Here is a 27,689-nt window from a genome sequence, read left to right on the forward strand (position 1 = left end):
ATCGGAGCCTGGCAAAGAAGGGCCATCCCGGCCTTATTGGGACAGTCACAAAAAAATACAATAACTTGGGTAAGATTATCATTTTAAGAATAGCGACTCTGCCATATAGCGAGATTGGAAGGGGCCCCCATATCTGTAATTTAGTATTTAATGATTGTAGTGCGCTTTTATGATTGTCTGAGTATAATGTAAGCCTGTCCCTGGAAACAAGTATCCCCAAATATCTGATAGTTTGTTCAGACCACTTGAGTCCGCACATCGTGTCTGGGCACTTGGTTGTTGGTGTAAGTGGGAATATTTCGGATTTGGCATTGGTTACAGTGTACCCAGAGTACACTGCAAACTCCTGTATCTCCGCCATGATGGGTGCAATGTTCCTCTCTGGCTGACGGACATATAGCAGCGTATCATCCGTGTATAGGGAGATTAGTTGGGTGGAGCCTTTCATCTTTATCTTCCTGTCTGAATGTTTCAGTCTAACCGCGATTGCCATTGGCTCTATGGTTACCGCAAATAGTATAGGCGAGAATGGCCATCCCTGCCTTGTGCCTCTTCCTAGTGGGAACTATTCGGAGATGGATCAATTAGTTAGTACTCTAGTGCAGGGTTCCGTGTATAACAATTTCACTTATCTAATAAAATTGGAACCCATCCCAAACGCCTCCAGCACAGCCAACAGATAAGCCCACGAAACCGAGTCAAAGGCTTTTTCGGCGTCGAGAGATATAGCCACTGTGCTTCTCCCCAGGTCTATCGGCGCCATTATTCCAAAAAGTCTACGAAGATTTAGGGACGTGGATCTCGTGGGGATAAACCGTTTTGGTCAGGATGGATCAGAGTCGGGACTGCTGGCAGAAGTCGAGTGGCCAGCACTTTTGCAAATATCTTGGCGTCAGTGTTTATAAGTGAAAGGGGTCTATAGGATGATACATCTTGGGGCGGTCGACGAGGTTTAGGGAGCACAGTTATCACAGCCTCCCTCATCATCGGGGGTAGTATATTGGTTTCAAGGGCTTCCTCCCATACCTGCATTAGTATTGGTACCAACTCCTAGTGGAAATCCTTATAGAATTCAGCGCCTATTCCGTCTGACCCTGGAGCTTTGCCCGACGATAGCGCTTTAATTGCTTCCATGATTTCCTCAGCAGATACAGGTTGCTCCATTGCCAGGCGGTCCTCATCTGAGAGTTTTGGCAGGGAAAGTGCTGCAAGATATGATTTAATTTCAATAACTGCTTTAGTGTCTTTGTTCGTATATAATTCTTTGTAGAATTTAGCAAATTACCCGTTTATCCCCTCTTGCCTCAGGAGCACCTCCCCTAGTGGCGTTTGTATGCTCATAATCTGATTCGGTTGTTTATCTTGTTTAAGCAGATTTATTTAGTGTTTTCCCAGCTTTATTCCCATCCCTGTATCTACGAGCCTGTACAGGTACCGCTATATAGCGCATTTCTCTAGTGGCCAAATTACCAAACTCCTGGAGGTGTGTATGTATTTCAGCTAGTATTGCTCTGTCTTGTGTGCGAGTATAAGTCTCCTCTAGTTCTCCCAGTTTACGGTCAGTTTCAGTTAGCCCAGCTCGTACACCTTTTAGGAGACCTACGGATTTAGATATCAAGACTCCCCTGGTCCAAACCTTAAAGGACTCCCACACAGTGGAATACCTATCAACTGTTCCCACATTATTAGTGAAAAACACTGCTATTTCGATGTGTTGTGCCTCCACTACTCCGGGGTCACCCAGTATTCCGCCTGGCATCCTCCATCTTTTTACAGGCTTGGCGGCATCGTGAAGCGCTACCTCTAGCAACACTGGGGAATGATCGGATAGCGTGCGGGGTAATATCTCACACATCCTCAGCACAGCAGTTACAGTAGGGGAAACAAACCAATAATCGATTCTAGACTCAGAGTTATGAACCGAGGAGTAATAAGTGTATCTCCTACTGTCAGGATGTTTTTCATGCCAGGCATCTACCAGTGACAGCTGTGGTAGAATGTGAGCCAAGGTTAGGACTGTCTTATTCGGTGCCCTGATAGAAGTAGAAGTCTTAGATCTATCAAGCCTGGGGTCCAGGGCCACATTGAAATCCCCTCCCCATATTATAGTGGTCATATTGATTGAGGTAATTAACTGTTACATATTCATATAGAAGGCAGGGACATCAATATTAGGTCCATATGTGTTAACCAGCAATAGTTGTTGGCCAGCAATCTCACCCCACACCATAACATATCTGCGGAGTTGATCAACCTTTTGGCCTTCTAGTTTGAACCCCACGCTTGGATGAATAAGGGTGATGACACCTCTGGACTGGGATGAATAATTAGTATGGAACCTTAATTTTCCCCATTTAGGCAGTATGTTCAAATTGCTCGCACCCATTGTGTGTGTTTCTTGCAGCATCAGGATCTGAGGGCCATGCCTGGTGATATAATTGCCTACTTTCTTAGCTTTTATCTTGTTATTTAGTCCCATGACATTCCACAACAGACGTTTTACCCTCAGCCTGTCACCAATGTTTCATGGAGAAATGTTCCGACGTTGTCTCGTCTCTTAGGGTTATGATACTTGTATACGGGCAGTGCCAGTATCCGTGCAACTACAGATTTAACCATCAACAAACATTCTGCCTCCTTCACCCTCTCACCGGGAGGAGGCACCTTCCAGTGGGGACCAATTGACATTTTACACCTTGACAAGAGTGTCTTCTTTTCTAATCTCTTATTCTGTAGGGTAATTCTTCTCCAGCCATTCTATGTATTGTTCTATTGTTCTAGTGGTATGGAGAAATACTTCTTGTCAGTTCAGAGTTAGAATTTGGAATGGAGGAAGAGTAATGAGGATAGAAGATGGCATGTTTGTGTTCGCTTTGTGATTGGTTGTTCATTGGTTGTGTGGTAGGTGGCTGCCAATAGGATTTCAAGTACCCCAAATGCTGTTGAATTGTATAGTGCCTTTGAGAGAAAGTATTGTTTTGAGTGATGTAAACAGTGCTGTTTTTGGGGTATATTTATTGTTGTATTTGATATTTGAAACATGGAGTCAATTCCAGAAGGAGAGGAATCTCCTTGTTCAGAAGATTGTGGTAACTTTTTGAGAATGGGGTTAATAGTAATGTTGCGAACATAGGTGAGGAGTTCTCAAAGAATTGGCTTACAAGGTCTTTTTGGTTTTATAATATTATATTAGATGGAGTGTTTGAAATGAGAGTTATATGCTGCGATTGTGGAGAAATATTTTTGACAGGGAGCACAGGTTTTTTCTCTATTTGGAAAAAGAAAATGAATTAATCATCTAAGGAAAGAGCACAGACAAGTTTTTCAAATCATAGAGGTGAATCGTTTAGTATACATGTCTTGTATTTTTGGTAGGTACAGCCGAGGCTATACTGTCGCACCCTAGCCGCTGATATGAACGCAACAATTACATGTTGCGGTCTTTGCTAGCCATGGGTACAAGCGGGCAAATGGCATATCATTCATTTTTGGCGGGTGCAACTGCGACTATCGCTATTGCGTCGCTATACCCGCGACTACTGCCGGTTGTATTTTGGAGCACTGATCATATTATATTTTGAATGTTTTGCTTGATTTGTGTTTCTGTTTGGATAGATGGATAACCTAAAGGTATTGTGAATTGATTTTGAAATGTATCTGATATGTGTTTTTGAGTGCTTTAGAACATTTTTCGCGACTATAGGTGGGTTTTCGTCATGTAACTGGGTTTATAGCTGCGGGTATGTTATTGGGAAAAATTTGAAAGAAAATAAGTATTTTTTTTATATACAGGGTAATTCATAGAATTTCGCACAAAAGTGGCGCACGCGGCTGGCGCTCAGTGTCCCCGTGCGATACACTGCGTCAGCGCGTGCGATAAAATCCATTTTATCGCACAGCGTATTCATGGATTTTAGCCTCCAAAACCAGCCGTGGCACAGAGTGGCGCAGCGACCCTGCAGCAGCGCCAGTTACGCCCCCAAGAACGCCTTCGCGCAAGGAAAATCCATCAAAATCCCCAATTCATCGCAAATGTCTGCGCTAACCCTGGACCAGTTCACAGGGCTGCCAAACAGCAAACGCCAAGCGGGGAACGTGTATTCCAGGGGTTCGCGGGAAGTTTCATACGCGATCCCAACAGGGTATGTGTATTTCAGGGGTGCGCGTGAAGTTTCACACGCAATTCCATCAGGGCACGTGTATTTCAGGGGTGCGCAGGAAGTTCCACACGCGATTGTCCGGGGTACGTGTATTCCAGGGGTGCGCGTGAAGTTTCACACGCGATTCCATCAGGGCACGTGTATTTCAGGGGTGCGCGGGAAGTTCCACACGCGATTGTCCTGGGTATGTGTATTTCTGGGTGCGCGTTAAGTTTCACACGCAATTCCATCAGGGCACGTGTATTTCAGGGGTGCGCAGGAAGTTCCACACGCGATTGTCCTGGGTACGTGTATTCCAGGGGTGCGTGTGAAGTTTCACATGCGATTCCATCAGGGCACCTGTATTTCAGGGGTGCGCGGGAAGTTCCACACACAATTGTCCTGGGTACGTGTATTTCTGGGTGCGCGTGAAGTTTCACACGTGAATCCTGCGGGGTACGTGTATTTCGGGGTGCGCGGGAAGTTTCACATGCGAATTCAGCAGGGTACGTGTATTTCAGGGGTGCACGGGAAGTTCCACACGCGATTGTCCTGGGTACGTGTATTCCAGAGGTGCGCGTGAAATTTCACACGCGATTCCATCAGGGCACCTGTATATCAGGGGTGCGCGGGAAGTTCCACACGCGATTGTCCTGGGTACGTGTATTTCGGGGTGCGCGTGAAGTTTCACACGCGAATCCTTCAGGGTACGTGTATTTCGGGGTGCGCGGGAAGTTTCACAAGAGAATTCAGCAGGGTACGTGTATTTCAGGGGTGCGTGGGAAGTTCCACATGCAAATGTCCTGGGTACGTGTATTTCGGGTGCGCAGGAAGTCTCACATGCGATTTCAGCAGGGTACGTGTATTTCAAGGGTTCCGGGGAGTACTACACATGAATTGGCCGTGTGGGTCCTCCCAGGTGTTCCCTCTACACCCTCCACAGCCCCTGCAGGCAGCCCACACCACAGGAGACTACCCTGCACCCCTGCTCATGTCCCGCAGGCAGCCCATCCACCATGGGCATGCCCCCCAACCAAGCCACATGTCACCTTGCACTACTGATCAACAACACATGTCTCCCAGCACCCCCACCCCCCAGCACTGTGGGGCACCTGCCAGCAGGCCCCCACTCATGTCCCCTGCACCACCCCCCCAGCATCCAGGGGCACCCTCCACCAGGCCCCCACTCATGTCTCCCAGCACCCCCACCCCCCAGCAGTGCAGGGCACCCTCCACCAGGCCCCACTCATGTCCAACTCATGTCCCCCTGCACCCCCACTGCCCCACCATTGCGGGGCACCCTCCACCAGGCCCCCACTCATGTCCCCCTGGACCCCCACCCCCCAGCAGTGCAGGGCACCCTCCACCAAGCCCCCACACATGTCCCCCTGCACCACCACCCCCCAGCAGTGCAGGGCACCCTCCACCAGTCCCCCACACATGTCCCCCTGCACCACCACCCCCCAGCAGTGCAGGGCACCTGCCAGCAGGCCCCCATACATGCCCCCCCAACACCTCATGACGATCCATAATCATGGCCCCCATGCCCCCTCAATACAACAGTCCGAACACACCACCAGGTATGACATCCACCCCACAAAGAAATCACCAGCACATGATGCATCCCAAATGGCTAGTCTGCACATCAACATATATCCGTCAAACCCACACAATGACAGCATGTGAATGATAAAACACACATTGCGACATGCATGAAACCAAAGAGAGAATACCACACATTGAAGTACCAAATGATAATGTATTAAACAGAAAAGCAAGGCAATGAAATGGAACAGAAGAAAATGGAAATGATAAATGAAATACAGCATGTCCAATAAATGAAAAAGATGAAATCCAAATGAAAAGCAATCCAAAAGCAAGTCTCCAAAGTGTCAGTCTGAGAAAATAAATCCAAGGTACAAAAATAATAAAAAACCATTGATCCATGGAAAAAAATAATCAACAATCCAAATCCATTGTCAAACTATGTACAAAGTGAACATCCAGGGTCCATGTGCCCAATCCTTTAAATGAAAAGTATAAAATAAAATCCTACCTAATGAAGAACTATATACAAGAAGTTGGGGCATCGTCCAAGTGCCCCAAAAAAAAAAAAAACGAAAGGAAACTTAACACTAAATAACTATTTACAAGGGCAGCGGGCTAGTCCGACGGCTCACTTCTGGATGTTCCGGGGCAGGGCATCATCGAACTCCTGCTCAATGTCCCGGAGGCGGTCCTCTTCCATGGCCCCGAGGGTCCGCAGGGATGACGACATGTTCACCTCCAACTCCATGCGGATTGCCTCGAGGCACTCGGCCCGCCTCAGGGCCCTCCGCATGGAGTTCTCCGCCCTGACCATCGTGAGCCGCGCCTCTTCCGCCCGCTGCTGCTCCGCATCTATGGCATGGCCCAACCGCTGCCACACGGAAGACACTTCCCGTCCTGGGTCCTCCTGCCCTCCGGCCGATGCCTGCCCCTCCGATGTCGAAGGCCCCGAGCCATCATGGGTCCCACCTCATTGCTGCTGCTGCTGTGCCTGTGCCCGTGCCCTGGCTCCTGCTGCCTGCACATCCTCCACCGGCCGGGGTGCAGTCGTTGATGTGGCCACCCCTGCTGGACGTCCGAATCCCGACTGTGGCAGGGATGTGTCCTCCACCAGCCTGGCCGCGCCGTCAGAGGCAGCTCCACAGGGCACCCAGGTGACAAATGGGTGGAAAGATGGCACGTAGGACGACTGGCGCATAGGGTGTTCAGTTGAGGAGGGGGTCGGAACAAGCTCCAGCAAACGGAGGAATCCGGCCTGGGTGACCTGTCCCAGTAGGCCGACGCTGTCAACGAGCCATTCGAGATAACGTGCAGTCTCCCCATGAAAGACTGCAGGTCACCTCGCATGGCCCGTTGATGCAAAGCTACACCAGTCAGGACAGGCTCAACCCGTACCTGGATAGCCACGTCTGCAGGCAGAGGAAGGCCAGTTGTTGTAAGCACATCCCCTGCCTGAAAATGGATCTGGACGTAGGCATCCCTGCTGGTGCAAGATGATGCAGTGACAGGATCAGGGACAGGATTGCACACAGGCACCTCCGCAGCGGCCTGTGCTGCCTCCTGTCCCTGGTCCTGCACTGCACCACTAGCACCAGTGAAATCCCCACCCACAGACCCCGTCTCTGTCGCTTGCATGGCCTCCTCCTCCACCAAACCCCCCACCAACCTGGATGACTCCGTGCCATCTTCCCCCGTTGGTCCCTGTGGGGTCCCAGCTGCCCCTTCTGCTGCCGAGGAGTCCAACTCCGGCCTCCGCCTCTTGGACCTCCCCCCGGCAGCTGCGGCCTGGGATGTGGCACCGGACTCCTCACTCCCCAACGAGATGACAACCTGGGAGGGGAGCCGGGCCTTGCGTCTCCGGCTGGTGGTGCATTCCCTGCCGCTGTGCTCCACAGCACCTTCTCCACCCTCTTCATCAGTTGATGCTGCAGACTGGGAGAAATAAAACACAGGCATAAGGGCACTGTACAATGGACACATACACACATGACAGTTGTACATGAGTGGCATTGGCAAACCTCAGACATGGCATCACAATCGCCAAAACACATGTCATTTCAACTCGCACACATGAGCCATACCACAGCCATATCGCAACAGCCAGCACCATCCATACACATACAACAGCATGAGCAGGCAAAGGTGAGCCAGACATCACATGCAACACAGGGAGTGCACTACACATGCACATACACCACCACACTTGCATGCATGTGTACACCTCTGCCAACTGTTGCAGTGTTGAGATCGGCATCCATGTCACATCTGCCCATCATTCTTCCACATCCCGGTGTCACATGCATCCATGTTGCATCACTGTTGCCCCCTTGTCAAATACACACACATGCACATGTACACAGTGCAGATACATGTAGCTGAAACCAACATTCATGTGTGACATCACGAGCATGCCTACTTACATACACATTCATTCAAACATGTGTGCCCACACATCTGCATTTGGCATGCAAGCCTACAGACACAAGCACCATCCATGTCTCACACATGAGAGCCCTCCCATGTGTTAGCCTCACGGCCCTGTACACCCCCTCTACTTGGCCCCATTAAAACACATGTGCAACCTGCACACTACTGGCACGCCACCACACGCACAGCTTACAATCAGGATGCATGTACACTTACCGCTCGACTCCAGACGGGTCTGCCTCTCAAGGACCTGGATGTGGAGCGCTGGGGATATGCGTTCCAGGACCCTCATCTGATCTTCCGACAAGTGGCCCCAGCGCCCCTTAGCATCCGCTGCCTTCAAGAGGCGCCGGGCCTTGTTGAGGGTCCTGGACCTGAAGTCCTCCCAAAGCTTCTTGACATGATGGAATAGTCGGACTGCCACCCCCTCCGCATTGATGGCAGTCACGATGTCCGTCCAGATCCGAGTCCGTCCTTCCTTGTCGGCGCTCAAACTTCCGAAGAGGGCATCATACTGCCCCAGGACTTGCTCCACCAGGACACCAACTTCGGTGACAGTGAAGCTGGTGCCCCTCTGCCTCTCTGGCCGGGGGTTGCCAGTGGTGCCAGATGTTGCAGTGCCCGACATGACAACCCCAGAGGCAGGAGTGGGTGGGCAACTGGGTCCTGGGGCTGGTCTGTGGAGCGATGGAATCCCAGTCGGGAGTCTTCGGTTCCAGCAGGGGTGGTCACAGCAACAGCACCACTGGCTGATGTGCAGGCAGCAAATGGCAGGGCACGTGGGCAGTAGGCAATCAGGCAGCAGCAGATGGCAGGTGGGAGCGTGCTCAGGGCTCTGGGGGGCAGTAATTTGGCCTTCTGGGCAGGAGTGTGGTCTTCCGTGTGCTTACGCGTGGCCAGCTTGATACAGAGTGATTTGACACGTGAAAATCCAGCATGTCTGCATGTAATTCGAGGAAAGGGCTTTAGCGCGTAAGCGCGTCCGCACACGTACGCGAATTCATTGGCCCAAAGGCCCCCAGCGTGTAGGCGCATCTATGACGTTACGCGCACGTGCGTTTTCCATGGCGCGTAGAAAAAATAAGCACGTCAGAGTGTCATAGCTTGTAATTGGTGGAAAGGGCCTCAGCGCGTATGCGCGTCTGTGACGTGCGTGCGCGGGCGTTTCCCTGTACACGGGTGCATGTTACACGTCCAATGACTGCACGTCAGAGTGTCAGCTCGTGTAATTGGGGGATAGGGCCTTAGCGCGTACACGCGGAAGTGACGCTGGACGTGTGGGCATGTTTAAAAGGTACGTGTAGAACGCCATTTCCTTGTACGTGCTTTTCGTGGAGAGCGAGTGGGTGAAATCTGTACTTCTTGTCGGTGCACACGCGATTTACTTCACGGCGTTCCAAGTTCGTACTCCCTGTTACCTCTGACAGCTTTTTCTCTTTTTGTCTTTTTCCTGGGCCTGTTTCCTCACACAGCGTTCACTTCTTCTGTTGTCCTGTCTCCTCAGACAGCGTACAATTCTTCTTTTGGCGGGGGTGTTGCCAACGCGCACACGCGCGTCTTTTTCACGCTATTTTTCCAGGCAGACGGTGAGTCGCGCACGTATTTAACATCTGTGCTTGCCCCGTGTGTCGCGTACCCCTTCAGAGGTCATTCTAGGCTGTGTGTGACACGCATACGTTCATTTTTGTGTTTCTGGGTGCCACAGCGTAGTGCAGGTTTATTTTTCCATGCACATGGTCTAGGAGGGGTTGCGTGCACATTATCTCCCTTTTTTGCAGTGCCTGTGTGTTGCGTGACCCGTCATCTTCCCCCAGGGGTCACATACAGCCTTGCTAGACCACTAGGGTATGAATTCCATCTAGTACCCTACCCCTTGGACCCCCAATTGCCCAGGACAATAGTTTACTGCAACTCCCATACGCACAACAACATCAGTGCCATGGTTGGGAGGCGAGCACGCGGTAAGGGTGGCAAAGGTGGCCGAGCCTCAAGAGGTGGGCGTGGTGGATATGGTAGGGGACGTGGCCGGGACTTGCAAGGTGCCCCTAGCCCTCCATGTGTGGGTGACCAGTCAGGGACACCCATGCCCCCCCCCCGGTTGAGGGTAACGTGGCTGACACCATCCCTGCTCAGCCCTTGTTGGACCAGCCCATTGTGGCACCAGACCTGGCACAGGGTGACTCCATGGCTGACTTCCAGGTCAGCAGGTCTAGGCCACGTGTGGCGGTGCACGTTGGTGTCACCAGGCCACGTGGATCAGGGCCAGCTATGTCATCTGCTGCCCCGAGTAGGCAGGGTGGGGAGGCTGCAGGGGCAGCTGCGGCTCCATCCACCCCAGCTCTGAGTCTCCCAGCCAGGACAGTGTCGGTCCCAGTCCATCTTGCTGACGTTCCCCCTGACTACATCACACTTCAGCAAATGCTTGCACCAAGTCCCATGGTGAGTGTTCATTCCCACCCTCCTAGTCCACAGTCCACCGGGGCTCCTGCCCCTAGTGTCCAGAGCGGCGTAGGACACTCAGGATCCCCACCACCTTCCAAGCAGAAGAGGAAGAGTGCTCGTCCAGTACAGGCTGATGCCCCAGACACGGCTACACAGTCCGCGCCGCCAAGGAAGCCCAGCTTCAATCAGGCCGAACTTGATGCACTTGTGGAGTATGTGTCCGCACATGACAGCGAAATGGTGATTACTGCAGGATGCAAGACCACACCTGCACAACGTCTGGCACACTGGCAGACCATCGCGGACATCATAAGTGCCCTTGGATTCGTGAGGCGCACAGCTAATGATTGCTACAAGCGCTGGAATGACCTGAAGCGCAGGGCATAGAAAAAGCTGGCCTCAAGTCATGCCGCTACTCTAGTGACTGGAGGTGGGTCACCAGCAGAGGACATTGAACTCACTCCACATGAGTATGATGCTGGGACCTACGTCACGGAGGGACAGATCCAAGGCGTGGGAGACCTGCCAGATTACGAGGCATTTTCCGGTGAGTGCACATGCATGTGTGTGTCATCCATGTGCATGGTGTGTGTGTGAGGGCTTCTGATTGAGTGCCAGGTGACGGTCTGTGTGCCTGAGTGGTTTGGATCACCCATGTGCTTCATCCAATACATTCTGCGCACCAGGATTTGGGTATTGCAGTATCCCTTCTGGCAACAGTAGACATTTAGCCCAACCTCACGCCAGTTGCCCTTGAAGTGTCATATTGCCACAACATTGTTGCGTATTATTCTGTGTTCATTCAGGCTGATTGTTTGCATTCCACCACTTTCACTAGGCATTTCTCAGTCCTATTGTCACATGTGTGACATGGCTATGGTACATGCCATCTGTGTGATGGCATGTGTCATGTATGTGTATTGGACATGCCAATCACAGGCCAATGTGTGATGGCACTGCTAGCCAGCATGCAACAAATGTGTTGGTCTTCCATCTTGGTGTCATCAATGTGTGCCATTTGCCTCCCCTTCATACGCAGTGACGGTGCATGCATGGGAGGGTTATAGTCATGTGGGACATGTGTCAATGAAGTACTGGTTCTGTTGCTTCTCAGCCCTAATTGTGTGCCATGGTGCTAATGCCTGTTCCCATTTCTTTTCTTTCATGTCTTTGCAGGGGATGACGCACTTGATACTGCTGGGGTTGTGGAGATGGTGCCCGACCGGGCACCAGTGAGGGACGTGGTGTGGTGGTGGGTGAGAACCCACACTTGCTGCAGACCATTATCTCAAGGGGTGTCTCTGGGTGCACTTCCCCCGAGCTCTATTCAGGTGTCAATTCGAATGATGAGACCTATGTGCGGTCGCAGGTAAGTGTTTCTGGGAGGGATTCTGTACTGTCCAACTCACCTGCACCATGGGTAGAACCCTCAACGGGGATGTCAGTGTTAGTAGGTCCGCCTTTGGTGGTTATGGATGCAGGGTCACACTCCGCAACATCTGATCCTGTTCCTGGGCCAGCAGATCAGAGGGGGAATGCAGACCTGCAGCCTCAGGCAGTGCCGGCACAGCAAGGCGCAGTTCACCTGGCCCCAGACAGGTGTGGTGCCCGCCGACGCGGTGGCCGTACGCCACCTGGCAATACCGCATGGGAGCAATCCATATACGGTATGGCAAACCAACAGGCAGCATCATCTGAGATGATGGCTCAGGCCATGGATAGGGTGGCCACTTCCATTGTCCCTCAAGAAAGGCTGATGGAACAACTACAGCAGGCAACAGACTCCATTTGCCAGTCACACAGGGAGGACATGTTGGCGTCCAACAGGGACAGACGGGCGGCACTGGATACTCTGCGGGAAGCCATTTCTATTGAGTCCCAGGGCCACAGGGAAGCCCTGAGGGTGGAACTCCGTCAGCTCAGGGTGACTCTTGTTGAGCTTGAGGCTTCAACTGACACGAGGACAGAACAGCAGCTGGAGCGGCTCACACGTAAGCTCTCAGCTGAGATGCAGGCAACTAGGGAGGAGGTCCGGGCATCCCGTGAGTTGTTGCATGGGGACCTCCGCACGATTATCCTCCAGAACCAGACTTTCCACACCCGCATGCTTGCTGCCATGGAGTACCAGACTAGGGCTTTGCGTGGGCTGCCTACCATAGTGCCACCACCTCCTGATGCAGCTGCAGAGGGTGAGGAGACCGACAGCAGTGATTCTCTCACAATAGGGTAGCCGTGCAGGCCATGAGCCCATGGAGGTGTTTTTTTTTCCCCAAAATCCACACAGGTGGGTTTTGGTGTACACCCTGTCTCGGACCTCCTGGGTGGCCTCCCCCGCCCCCCTGGCCCATGCATGGCCTTTTTGATTTTTGATTTTTGATTTTTGATTTGTGATTTTTTTTACAGTGTGTTGCCTTGTGTGGCTCCCGTGGGCATAAGCTGTATTGTGGCTGGGCACATGCAGGCTTGTCCTGAATTTGGGTTAGATGCTTGGGTTTGTGTGACACACACCCCTCCTGCTTCCCGTTTCCATGGGCTTGCAAAGGGTGTGCCCAAGTGACATTGACTTACACAGTGACGTTGGACTCCCATTTGCTGTGTGGGCAGTCTGTAGTCAATACTGTGTATACATTCCTATTGCATATTGTTGTTGTATTGTACACTGCATGGTGTATTGATATGTGCCTCTGCATCCATCTCATCCTCCTAATTTGCAGGTCCATTCCTCATGTCTTCACAAGGCGGTCTACTTTGGAAATGGAGTCCATTTTGTAAGCAGTGGACCTACACTTTTACGTGGCGCTAACACTGTACAGTTGGAAGTGGTCCAAGTGCTGGCATTATCAGGTAGTGAGACTACCAATTTTTTAAATCCGTACTGTCATGTTTATGGTAGGTTGGAGGTTGTGTAGGTGATTAGTATTATTGCTAAATATTTGGTAATGTGTGTTGTTGGTCCTGCATTACTGTGAGCATTTCATGTGTGGCCAGTTTCCATTAGGGACACTGTACTTTGTGACACTTGTGTCATGTTGTGGGGATTAATTTGTTTGCTCTTACATAGCATGACTTGCCATGGTGTGTTGTGTGGCGGTGCCGGGGAGGGGTTGGGTGACATGGCACTGTTCTCATGTTGTATTTTGCAAGTGGGTATTCATTTTTGCTGCATAGAAGTATGTCTTTTGATGACACTACATTGGTGGTGTTTGTGTAGGTAGGGATGCACACATTGTGACATTTCCAGGTGAACAATCTCAGGCTGCTATGGTTCTGACAGTTGGCTGTCCCTTTATTCATCATAATTGTCAGATTGAGTCATCATTGAATGTCAGATGGTATGTGCCAGGGCTGTGTGCACTCCACAGGGGTGTGATTTCTATGTGAAGTAATTAGCCACCAGCTGCGTACGGGCTGCCTCACCCCGTGCCCTTTCCCCTCCCATGCGCAGCGGCCGTACATGTGGTTGGGGATGTGGGGCACCACCATGTCCACAGCCAGGCCCCGGCGTGTTGCAATATTGTGCAGTACACATGCTGCCACTATGATCCTGCACACTACTGGGGGAGCGTATAACAGCTGCCCGCCAGAACGGTCAAGGGAGCGAAAGCGTAACTTGAGCACTCCGAATGTGCGCTCCACTATGCCCCGGGTTGCAATACGGGCTGTGTTGTATCTTACCTCGGGAGGCGTGATGGGGTTCCGAATTGGCGTCATCATGTGGGTGCTCAGAGGGTAGGCACTGTCCCCTGGGGAGGTGGTGATGGGGATCATTAGTGGGGTAGTGACATTACTCTGTATCTGTCATGCATGCGTGTGCTGTGGCATTTATACTCACCAAGCAGCCATGCATCGCCATGCCGCCCAGCTTCCATTTCCCGGTTTAGGGTTGACATCCTGTAAATGAAGCTGTCGTGGGTGGACCCTGGATAGTTGGCATATACTGAGGTGATGATTCCCTTGGCATCACATACTACCTGGACGTTGATGGAATGCCAGTGCTTGCGGTTTCTATAGATGTGCTCAGATGCCCTGGGGGGGACGTAGAGCCACATGAGTGCAATCAATGGCACCTAGCACTTTGGGGAATTGTGCCACCCCATAGAAATCCTGGCTGACAGCCTGCCTTTCCGCAGGTGTTCTGGACAGGTATATGTGCCTGCGGACTGATGGGCGTGCAGTGATGATGGCCAACACCTGGTGTAGGCACCGTTACTGCGTGGCCTGTGACACCCCCCCCCACTATGGTCCGCTGAAATGATCCGGTAGCCAAGAAGTGCAGTACATTGAGGACCTTCTCCAGGGGGCTGAGTGCTTGGGAGCACAGGGTGGGTGATGTGAGGTCATCCTCCCACTCACTGGCCAGGTCGAGTATTATATGAGGTGGAAACCTGTACCTCCCATATACCTGGTCATCAGGCATACCAAAAAGGCTGGTTCTGGGTGTAAAGTTTCTGGCCCTGACTATCCTAATCCTCCCCCTGCGGTATCCCACAGCCACTGCTGCTAGGAACGGTATATTCATCCTGGCGTCTGAGCTTGTTTGTTGTTTGCGCACACTTTTATGCTGCGCGGGACGTGCGCCTGCTTCATGCTGGCTGAAGTGTTTCCGGATTGGACCTTTTTTTTTGGCGCATTGTAGGCGACCGTGTAAATCTTCCCGCCCACCCCAGGAATACACGTAACACGCTCTCCCAGGCCCAGTCGCGTGTAAATATTCCCGCCCACCCCAGGAATACACGTACCCCACTCTCCCAGGCCCAGTCGCATGTGGAAGTTCACCTGAACCCCATAATACACGTACCCTGCTGATATCGCGTGTGGAAGTTCACGCGGACCCGTAATACACGTACCCTGCTGAAATCGCGTGTAAGACTACCCGCGCACCCCTGAAATACATGTACCCAGGCCAATCGCACTGCAGGGGGGTGGGGGTGCTGGGAGACATGAGTTGGACATGAGTGGGGGCCTGGTGGAGGGTGCCCCACAGTGCTGGGGGCTGGGGGTGCAGGGGGACATGAGTTGGACATGAGTGGGGGCCTGGTGGAGGGTGCCCCTGACTGCTGGGGGGGTGGGGGTGCAGGGAGACATGAGTTGGAAATGAGTGGGGGCCTGGTGGAGGGTGCCCCTGGATGCTGGGGGGTGGGGGTGCTGGGAGACATGAGTGGGGGCCTGGTGGAGGGTGCCCTTGACTGCTGGGGGGTGGGGGTGCAGGGAGACATGAGTTGGACATGAGTGGGGGCCTGGTGGAGGGTGCCCCTGACTGCTGGGGGGTGGGGGTGCAGGGAGACATGAGTTGGACATGAGTGGGGGCCTGGTGTAGGGTGCCCCTGGATGCTGGGGGGTGGGGGTCCTGGGAGACATGAGTGGGGGCCTGGTGGAGGGTGCCCCTGGATGCTGGGGGGTGGGGGTGCTGGGAGACATGAGTTGGGGCCTGGTGGAGGGTGCCCCTGGATGCTGGGGGGTGGGGGTGCAGGGAGACATGAGTGGGGGCCTGGTGGAGGGTACCCCTGACTGCTGGGGGATTAGGGGGGTGGGAGACATGAGTGGGGTCCTGGTGGAGGGTGCCCCACAGTGCTGAGGGGTGGGGGTGCAGGGGGACATGAGTGGGGGCCTGGTGGAGGGAGCCCCTGGATGCTGGGGGGTGGGGGTGCAGGGAGACATGCGTTGGACATGAGTGGGGGCCTGGTGGAGGGTGCCCCTGGATGCTGGGGGGTGGGGGTACTAGGAGACATGAGTGGGGGCCTGGTGGAGGGTGCCCCTGGATGCTGGGGGGTGGGGGTGCAGGGAGACATGAGTGGGGGCCTGGTGGAGGGTACCCCTGGATGCTGGGAGGTGGGGGTGCTGGGAGACATGTGTTGGTGGGCAGTAGTGCAAGGTGACATGTGGGTTGGCTGGGGGGCATGGCCATGGTGGATGGGCTGCCTGCGGGACATGTGCAGGGGTGCAGGGTAGTCCCCTGTGGTGTGGGCCGCCTGCAGGGGCTGTGGAGGGTGCAGAGGGAACACCTGGGAGGACCCACACGGCCAATTCACGTGTAGTACTCCCCGGCACCCCCAAAATACACGTAGGCTGCTGGATTCGCGTGTGGAACTTCCCGTGCACCCGGAGTACACGTACCCTGCTGAAATCGCGTGTGGAACTTCACGCGCACCCTGAAATACACTTACCTCTGCAAATTCGCGTGTGAAACTTCTCGCGCACCTTGGAATACACGTACCCTGCTGAAATCGCGTGTGAAACTTCACATGCTCCCTGAAATACACGTACCAAGGACAATCGCGTGTGGAACTTCCCGCGCACCCCGAAATACACGTACCCAGGCCAATCGCGTGTGGAACTTCCCGCGCACCCCGAAATACACGCACACGCTATTTTTCACACAGCGGGTTTCCATGTTTCTCGGTACCCCTTTACACCTCATTTGTCCTAGAGCGGCCACAGTATGGTTCATTCATCATAGCTGTATATAGGTGCTTTTTGTGAGCACACATTTTGGCGCACATTTATTTCAGGCGCAGGTACGCTACCGCCTGCTTTCTTGTGGCGGACTTGTTTGGCCCTGTGCGCGTCTTTGCCCGTGCGCTGGTTTGCCCTATTCGATTCCATGAATACGAGTTGTAGGCGAGCGTGTGGGCGTTCCGCGCACTTGCCTCCTGTACTTCCCCCGTGACGCCCATATTTTCATGCGTTGTTCCCCATTCCGAGTGTTACGCCCCGCACTTTTTCAGTGCACATCCAATATTTTTCTCGCGCACCGACTTCCATGAATCGATGTGCGCTGGTTTCCCTGCGATTTTCGCACTTGCACTGCGATTCGCACGTTTTGGCACCTCTGCGCCAGAATTTTCGGCGCACATTAATTCCATGAATCGGCCTGTCAGTGTGTAAATATTGTATCAACTATTCTTTGAAGGATTGTGTTGGGGTTTATTGAGTGATATAGCTTGTGAAAGAAATGTGTTTGTCATTTTACTTGTTTGCTTTTCACAGTCCTCTTTTTGTGCTATTGAATTGTGAAAGCTATGAAAGTGACATTTGTGTGAACTTTTGACTGTATGATTTTAGAACTCGGAGTGTGCACATGTTCTGTGGTTGGCTCTTATGAAGATCTATTCATTATTTGGAGCAGCTGAAGGTGAGTAATAGTGTATTTTTATATACTTTATGAACAGTTTAAATTATTGTATTTGTAAGATAGATGAAGCATGTTAAGGTGTCTAATTAGGTCAAGTTTATAAGTATTGTTTGCAAAGTGGGATTTTCTACATTTTACTTCAGTGCTTTTAGGAGAGTGATGAAGCAGTATGACCTGGTATGCTAAGCTTATGTTTGCAAGAAAGTATATTTGCAAATAAAGGTTGTTTCTCAGTGACATTGAAAATGTTATATGAATGAGGGATATGAATGAGGGCACATACAACATCCTAGTGTGAACCAAGCAGTATAACTCTACCCTTGACAACTATTGTGGCTGTGTGTGTGCTTTGTAGTTGGATATTAAGCTGTTTGTTTGTGACCCTATATTGGTGATTTTCTACTGTGTTACAATTTTGGAAGTGTGAAATTACGAAGTGAAGAAAGTGAAGTTATAGTGGCAAAGTGGGTAGGGTTTCATAGTATATGGGACATTTATTGATACTACAGGATGTTCACTGTCATGTAGTTGTTGGTAGTAATTTAGAATGATGTCCAATCATATTTGGCATTTTTTCAATTTGCGTGCAAACGGTGTGCTTTGGTAGTACAGGAATTTATTTGGACTCCATGCTATGTAATGCAATATGTTGTTATGCAATGCACTGGCATATAGAGATGTAAAATGAATATGGGCTGCATAGTGGGTTGGGGGAAACAGTATTATGGATGAGATTTGGTAACATGGTTTTCTGAGTCTGCTTAGGTGACATGGCTATTGAAGTTTAGTGCAGTGGGGATGGGGACTGAAGGGAGGACATACATGTTGATATGTTTTGTTGAGTAGTAATAGTAGTGATTAGTGTGTAGGTGAAATGTAGGATAGTGGGTCTGGCTATTGGCCCAACGATAGTTGAATAGATAGAAACAGGTGAGGCATTTGACTTTGCATGTTATTGGACGAGGATGACTTAGATGGACTGATTACATGGGTGTTAGGAGGATGAAGGTTGTGACAGAGCACAGTTATGTCAGTAGCAGTAAAGTGAATTTTGTCTACCTGGAGTGGACCTACAGTCTTTAAGTAGAAGGTTGTTAGGTGTGAAAACTGGAGCTGGGTGGAGTAACTCAGTGCTAACGCATTATTTTGCAGCTTTTTTTCTCTTGATATCTTTGTCATGAATGGTTTATGTATATATTGTTTATGTTATGTGTATGCTTTATTAAGAATTGTTATGTTATGTAAGAAACTGGCAGTGTGGTGTATAAGAGTAGCTGAATTTTCATTTAGGTTTATCATAGAAAAATGTATGGTTTCAAGTGCATTTATATTAGAAGTTGCAAAGTTAATGGCCAGTTGTACCTCTGTTTCCTTTTAGAGCATGTGGCCGTCATGCCTACCTCCTTAGAGGTGGAGATAATTTTGGTGGTTTTATGTTTAGTATTTGGCATTGCAGGTAGACCAAATGGTTGATATTCCAGCATCTGTTGTGTCCGGTTATCTACATCCTGTTTTTTCTAAATCCTGTTTTCTCTGGTATGCTGTGTAATGGGTTTTGACATATCACACCCGTATTTCTGAATGTGGTGTGGATGTCGAATTGTTATGGTATCTAAGAAATGGGTAATGTAGTGTATAAGATGTCACATTAATGGGGTTCCATACTAGGTTGGGGAAAACAGTATTATTGATGAGGGGCGTTAAGGTTTTCTGGGGCTGGTTAGGGCATATGGCCATTGAAACATTAGTATAGTTGGAATGGACAGTGAAGGGAGGACATACTTGCTGATATCTTTTTGTTAATTAGCCGTGGTAGTTATTAGTGTGCAGGGGAAAGGCAGGATAGAGCATTAGGCTACTATGTTATTATGCTGAGATGGGTGGAATCAGGTGAGGTAGTTAATAATTGTGTATGCATTTTGTTGAGGAGGGCTAAGGAGGAGTAATTAAATGGGTGCTGGGAGAAACATAGGGTGTGGTAGGGTCTAACATGTTGTACAAGCAAAACCTTCTTTGTACTGTATTTGTTAATGTGGAACATGGGTGTGTTTGAGGTTTTAACCCTAAATGTTATCCTAAAGAGTTCTTGCTTAATGTACACTTGCTAATCACAGGCATCTAAGCATACCATCCTGACAAATTGGTGCCTTTCTCTGGCTGTTATTATTGATGGATTGAACTCCTATGCTGGCTGCCCTCTGAGTTGTTTACTTCAGCATTTGTGGTGTTTCTGCTTTTGGTATGAGCATTACTGGAAGAAATGATACATTACTGGTTTTCCTGACTGCAATGTGGTTGTTTTTGTATATGCAGTAATTTCTATTACTGCATGTGTGGGGGCAAAGGTCTAATCATCCAGTACAAGTCTCTGTACCACATATGGTATTAGTATTTATCGGATTGATTTTCTGCAGACATTTTATCAGTATCATCTTTGAGTAAGGCACTGAGTACATTGTTTTCACCTCTCTTAATGAACAGGTGACAACATTCCTGAGAATAATTCCAGTGTAGTTGAAAGAGGATAAGCAGTTAGTAGTGTCCTTGCACTACCTAGAGCCGCACTGCCCTGGCTGCACTTACTCAGAGCATTTGTGTCCTGTTTCCCCTCTCCTCTCCCTTGCACTTCCTCCCTCCTTTTCTGTTTGCACTTTTCATTCTTGAGCTTGTATGGTCTGAATGAAAGGCCTAGTAAGATTGTGTGTCTTGTCGTCCCTCTATCTTCCCTCCCTTGTGTTGTTGCACCTAGAAGTACTTGTATACAGGTGAATTATAAATGACTTATCATATCATATAATTTGGGATGTTCTTGGGGATATATTTGATAATTGTAGGTTATGTGATAACTGTCCACTTCCAATCAGACTTGTACCATCACCCTCAATGTCACAGGTAGTGCGATTTGAACCCTCTACTTAATTGGCACTCAGTGTTGAACCTCTGAGTCACTCTCTTGTCACTCTGTATGTTTCAGTTACAAAGAGACATGCCAGCTGTCCCATGTGTGTGGCCATCAATGCATCCAGGGTACTGCTTTACAGTACCATGACGTCCTGTGTGGATCTAGAGATCCTGGTGAAACAGGTTGTGCAGGGCATGTCTGCATCACTTGTAATCTGTACATCTTGGGTTTGCTATTTTTTACAGTTCTGAACATGCTTCCTCCCAATTGGTGACACACATGGCATATCACTCATGTGTGCAGTTCAGGAAACCACTGGTGTTTGTGAACTGGTCACAATCATCTTTTTATATTATGTGTTGCCCCTGGGATTTTCGGTAGCTATTTGTGTTGTTGAATGGTGTAGGGGAGCTATCACCACCTCTGTAAGTATGTGTGAATTTAAACATTTCAATTTTTTATACAGCTTTTTTTGTAAGATGCCATCAAGAAAACCACAAAGAACTATAAGAAAGGGTTGCCTGCAGGGAATTAGAGTTTAACAGTAGCATGTTTTTAAAAGTAGTGTTTTTAAATCTGTAGATACAAATCCAGTATATAATGCAACATTTTCAAGTGTTTAGGATAGTTTTAGAAATGTTGAAGTTGAAATAAGAGATATGCCAACAAAATGTTTTGCTGGAACCGATAATGTTTTTATTGAAACGTAAAAAAAAGAAAAACATTTTCAAATGTGCTACCAGCTAGTACAAGAAAAGAAAGATTTTTTGAAAAAAGGTAGAGAATGTGCTATCAGTTTGAAACAAAGGAATAGGGATATATATAGGAGAATTTCTCACTCCCAAGTTTTTACCAATCTTTGGAGAAGTGTGAAACCAAAATCTAGATATGTGGTAAAATGTTTTTGCCAAAGAAAAAAGCAGAAGTAATCATGAAGAAAGCTTTTGACAAGAAAATAAAATTGTTCATTTTCGTATTAAATAAACTTAACAAATTACTTAAGGATACTACACCATTCTATACAAATATACAAACAGCTCATGTGTTTACACATAACAACTTTTGGGACATCTTTGGTGGAGAGTGGAAACACACTTCTCATTTAATGGGGAGAGTTAGATTCAAGGAAAGAATTTTCCACTAGCCATTGAAGAGAGTGGACATAGCTATGAAGTCTGAAATGGTGTGATTTCTAAAAAAGTAGAAATCATACAGTGTAATAATACGGAAATGGAAACTGTAGTAAATGAAAGAAGGATTGTGAGGGATAGACATGCAATTTTTTGTGAGATATTGATACGTTTTCTTGTAAGGTTTTAAAGAGATTTTTACAAGTATTGCACACAAATGATAATGTTCAAAGACAAATCAAGATGCTACAAAGAATAGATGATTGTGAAATTCATGAAAAAACAGGACTTTTGGGTAACTCTCTAGCGTGTCTTGATAAAAGTAGATGTAATTCATCATATACGGATGCTGGCTGCACGTCATACTAAAATGAGATACCTTCTAGGTAAACTTATGAGTGCAAAACACCAAGTATGTCTCTTGCAGTTTGACTGGAACTGTAGAAGTTTTAATTTCTACAATGCAAATGATAAATATGATGCATTTAAATGAGTATGTGTTTATAGATGAAACACTTACAGGAAGTGGAAATGATGATCCTATGCTTTCAAAGGATCAGATGTTTCAACAGTATAAAAGAAGTATTGCAATGTTTGAGTTGTCTTCTAGTGAAACACTTGACATTGTTTATGTCTCTTGTTGACACACTTTTTATAAGTCTCAAATGCAACTAGTGTATGTTGAGAACAAAATTAAACACACTGTAGAAGATGTTTGTAAAGAAATGTATCTGTATTTGTTTGTAGAAGAACTCGTTGACAAAAGTGAGGCACTTTATGTTTGTAGACACTGGGCTTATTACGAGTATGGCGGTAAGGCAACAACGGCACCGGTATTGCTACCGGCACCGTTGCTACCGTACCGCCAAACTATGAGTTCTGCTCGCTGGTGCCCTTGCAGCCACCAGGTTTTACCGGGTGGCCATACCTGCACCCGCAAGCAGAACTTGATGGTAGCAACGGTACCGTTAATAACGGTACCGTTGCTTCCACCCTCCCCATTCTCATTGAGTCCTGTGGGGCTCAATTGGGAATGGGGAATAATTTTTTCCAGTGCCCAGAAAGGGGCAATTACCGGGTCCGCCAAGGTCGTAATGACCCGGTAATTGCCCTTTTCTGGACGCTGGATAAAAATCAATACCGACGGCAGCCCTGCCTGTACTACAGGTACGCCTACCGCCAGCCTCGTAATGAGGCCCACTGTGTTGGACTTTATAATCAAACACATATTCCGCCAAGAAGTGTTTAAAACAATATGGTAGTGTCTGAGATCCCTCTTGTGCTTCAGAAAATTAACATGTTTGAAGTGATTGCATTGCAAACTGTTAATCTTTTTTAAGTTATTGTTTGACTGCAAACAAAGATGTCAAATCTGACTAAGAAGTCATTAGTGCAAGATGTGAAAGGCAAAGTTGTGTATTTACCCCTGTATTTAGAAGAACATGTTAATACTCTAGAAGTGAAGCATGACATTACAGATTCTTTGTTTGTTTTATTAAATGGTGTTGCCAATAAAAATAGGATTTGGCAACAGTTTATCGATATTGGAAAAGTGAAAAATGCTTTGGGGTTTCAATTGGAGCGCAATGATTTATACAAAGGCAGTCTATGCTTGAAGTTGAGGCAACAAACAAGAGCAGTAAAGGTCAGTTTCAGCGTCTATCTGTTGCAGAAGGGAATGGTTTGGAGGAACATTGCACTATTCATTCTCTACACTCACATGAAGTCATGGGTAACAGTTTAGAATGATATCAAATGAAAGTAACCAAAGGTGCACCAATTAGTATCTGCGAAAATACATTAGAAGCCTATTGTTTCCTTATGCTTTTTCCATCTGGTACTGGAGGGAGATTGCATGATCGGAAGTTGTGAATCTCTGCTTCAGAATATGGTTGTACAAGAATGTATTCAGAAGATGCACCCATGTTGAATATTTTTTTCACTTGTATGAAGGTGAATTTTCAACATTATGTTATGCTGTAGCTCATACACTTCAGACCGGAGTTAGATTTAAACATCTTTCGGCATGTGAGATGTTTCAACAAGTGAAAGAAAAAAAATGAATTCATAGAGGGCAAACTTACCAATATTCTTGCTACCATGCGAGGAACTAAAGAATATTGGTATAGGAGATACTCCGAGGTTAGATGCATGATCAGAAACTTGGGATCTCCAACCTGGCTTGGGACTTTAAGTTGTGCTGAGTACGGTTGGGATGATCTTGTAGACTGGATTCGAGAAAGTAATGCAGAGAAAGACAACATAGAACACATGACTGCGGGGGAATTGTGTTCTATGGACCCTCTAAGTGTATTGCATTTTTTTCATCACAGATTTTTAGCCATGTTACACTTCATATGTAATAAAGAAAATGGTCCACAAGGCCCTGTAGAGCATTTCATTTGGAGGAAAGAGTACCAAGCATGTGGGGATCCACATATACTTATGCTGTTGTATATTAAAGATGCTCCTCAGTTTGGTAAGAAAAGTGATGGCTGTGTGATGGTGTGCATTGAAAAATATGTTACTTGTTCTATTCCAGCTCAGCACGTGAATGCTGATCTACGGATCAAGGTGGAAAGGTTTTAAAAGCATTAATGTGGAAAGCACTGTCAAAGTAAATGCAAATACTACACTCAGTGCAGATTTGGCTTTCCAAGGCTTGTGACACCAGTTGCTCGAGTGCATAGTCATATGTTCGACACCATCTTACTGGTAAATCTCTGAGAAATACCCATCATTTCTAAAGAAATAAGGAATGCCAATGTATTAATGATTACAATGCTGTCATTGCTCAGCTATGGAATGCAAATACTGATAGGCAGTTTACTGCTGATGTTTCAACAGCTGTTGCTAGTTATGTTACAGCATACATGACAAAAGCAGAAAAAAGCAATGCAGCTTAAGTATGGGCAGATTTATCGTCAGATAAAAGTCTCAGTCAGAAACTTGTAAGCTGTGGTTTGAAGATGCTTTCACATAGAAGTGTAGAAGCTATGAAGCTGCAGATTGGCTAACTATAGTTGGCCTCTGTATGGACGTAGCGTTAATGTAGTTTAGTTAAGTCTTGGACCAGCAAGTACTAGAAATCGGGTATTGAAGCCTTTTTACTGAAATTGAGCAGTTAGCTGAATCAGCACCTGACATTACAGAAATTTTGAAAACCAACTTGATTGATACATATTTTCTGAATCTATCGGAATTGTTGGAAGATCTTTGTTTATATGAAGTAGCACAACGCTACTCATATCGAAATATTGAAGCTAACAGTGCCAGCGGACGGTTTAAAGTACATGGATTTAGTGGTTGTCTAGTGAGACATAAAAAACTCTCATTAACCACATGAAACTGTCTTGCCAAAGTGCAGAGAAAAAGGAATTATTTTATTTTTGTATTTTGCAGTTGTTCTTCCCATGAGTGCCGAGAGTGATTTACTTGGAAGGTCTGAAACATTTGAAAAATAATTTTTTGCTACAAAATGCTTAGTTACATATCCAAAATGTTAGCAGTATTTAGACTAAAGGAGAAATAACTACGACAAGAATAACTTTTGGCAGCAAACTGGCAAAAGAGATTCCTGGGGGCAGTCAAGAAGCTGCAGCAGGAAGTCAAAACATTTGTGGTGAGTCAATTATTCAAACTGATGTTGAGCTTGCTATGGAGGAATTAGGAATTGCAATGGTACAAAGTAAAGTTGCAGATGTCAATTGTGATGAAATTGTTAGTAAACTTAATATAGAGCAAAAACAAGTTTAAAATAAAATTAAAGATAGGTTCTTACCAAGTTTACTGCATGACCAGCATGAATGCTCTTTTGTGCAATACAAATCTGTTTTGTTGTATATTAGTGGACTATCAGGAACAGGTACATCTTTTTTAATGAATGCAATGAGAGCTATGATCCAAAATGTAAAAGATTCCTCTTTGTCATGTATTGTAACTGCTACAACAGGTTTAGCAGCATTTAATTTAGGAGGTGTCACTTTACATCGCCTGTTAATGTTACCAGTGGAGCATCACAACAAACTAGAATATCGGAAACTTGTATCAAGTGCAGCACATCAAGTAGGAAAGGTTCTTAGAAAATCAAATACCTTTATTGTAGATGAAGTAAGTATGGTGCCTAATTTGATGCTAGCTTTCATTCATTTGCGAATGCAAGAGGTTTTGAAGACTGACTACAACATTTTGTTTGGAGGTAAACATGTACCAGTTTTGGAGACTTGTTACAATTAGCTCCTGTGAAAGGTCAACCAATTTTTAGAATGCTGCAATCCAAGCATGCTCAAAAAAGTATAGGAAGTATTGGTCATTTTAACCTTCGGAATTGTTTTGAATTCCAGGAACTTACCAGTAATATGAGGCAATCTGGAGACTTAGAGTATGCAGAAATGCTTAATAAGATTTGTATAAGTGTTCTGGAGGAAAATGTGAAAGCAGCCTTAAAGAGAAGACTGATTTTTCATATGTTTCATGTAGATTGCAGTCCGTCTGATATCATGTTAATTCTTAAAGAAAGAAACTTTTCTTGTGTTGCTTTGATGTGCACACTTGCAGAGTATAACAAGTTTAACTCTACAATGCTACTGTCACAGAAGCAAAATATTGTAGAGATAAAACCATGTGTTGTTTTAGATGGTCATGTTATGCCTTTAGAGTTGGATAAGAGAAAGCTTGATTAGGACAACTACAGAATTACATTTCTAAAACTGCAGGCCTAGAAGGAGTTTTTAAAACTGTGCATCAATGCACGAGTAATGTTGAAGAGGAATTTGAATGTAGAAATTGGTCACGTCAATGGAGCGATGGGAAGAGTGATTGCATTTTACACTTTTACTCAGAGTACAAGTATTGAATATTGTAAAAGTTAAGTTTCATCATGTCTAAGGAACTCACAAGATTTCTCGGAGCTCTGCCCATTCATGCTTTTTAAGGATACCTTTGTGAAAAGAGCACCGTTTCCATTGTGCTTTGCTTATGCAATAACTATTCAAATTACAAGGGTTGACTTTAGAAGCAGTACCTATTGGCATTGGTCATACAGTGTTTAAAGGAGGAATGTAATATGTAGCTTTGTCACATGTGAAAAATGTAGGTTTATTTTTTATAAACTTTGATGAAAGCAAAGAGACAGCTGACATGTCATGCATTGAAGAATATTATAGGTTAATTGTGTGTACTGTATGCTGCTCTCCTGAACCTTATACCTGTACCTGTGAAGCAGTCATCGAGGAAACAAAAGGAGTCAGTGAAAGCACATTCGAATGAAATCAGTGCTTGTAAGACTAAAAAACAATGGAATTTAATGGAGTAGGAGAGTTGTTCAACTGTAACATACTGTCATTGCAGATTTAGTAATAAAACAGGAGTTGAATGAAATTGTAATGCAGTGTTGTGTATGTTGTTTCAAATGACTCAATTGATGCAAGGAATAGCTTCAACAGCAGAGAAGCAGCTATGTGTTGAACTTCCATTTCGTAAAATTTCTGTAGATGGAAATCCACACAGTTTACATTTTGCAATGTCAATCCGAAATGTAGCTATTGCAAGTGGAAATTACCAATTTTCTCAAAAATACACAGGAGGATAGTGAAGAATTTTGTATTAATGTCTTTTAGATATTAGTGAAATAAACTTAAAACCTTGCATGCTAAAATGTTTAATTTTTAAACCCAATGCTCCTCCTTCATATACATCATGGGAAGTATATAAGGGTTTTTGGGGACCAGTGGAATTGAGGAATTCCCAACTAACCAAAAAAGGTTCCCTTTCCTGTGATTTACTCTGCCAATAAAATATATTTTAAAAGAAGTCTGCTTGGCGGTATGGGCAGGTTCACCTGAGCATCTGATGTGCTTTTTCCTTATCAGAAAACCAATGCAAAATGCAAAAAAAACACAACTTCTTTGGGACTTTATGACGTGAGCTATTAGACGGAATTGCACCAAACATTCACAATATGTTTTGAG

This window comes from Ambystoma mexicanum, chromosome 2q, assembly GCF_040938575.1.
Source record: "Ambystoma mexicanum isolate Mex_15411 chromosome 2q, UKY_AmexF1_1, whole genome shotgun sequence".
Taxonomy (NCBI): Eukaryota; Metazoa; Chordata; class Amphibia; order Caudata; family Ambystomatidae; genus Ambystoma; species Ambystoma mexicanum.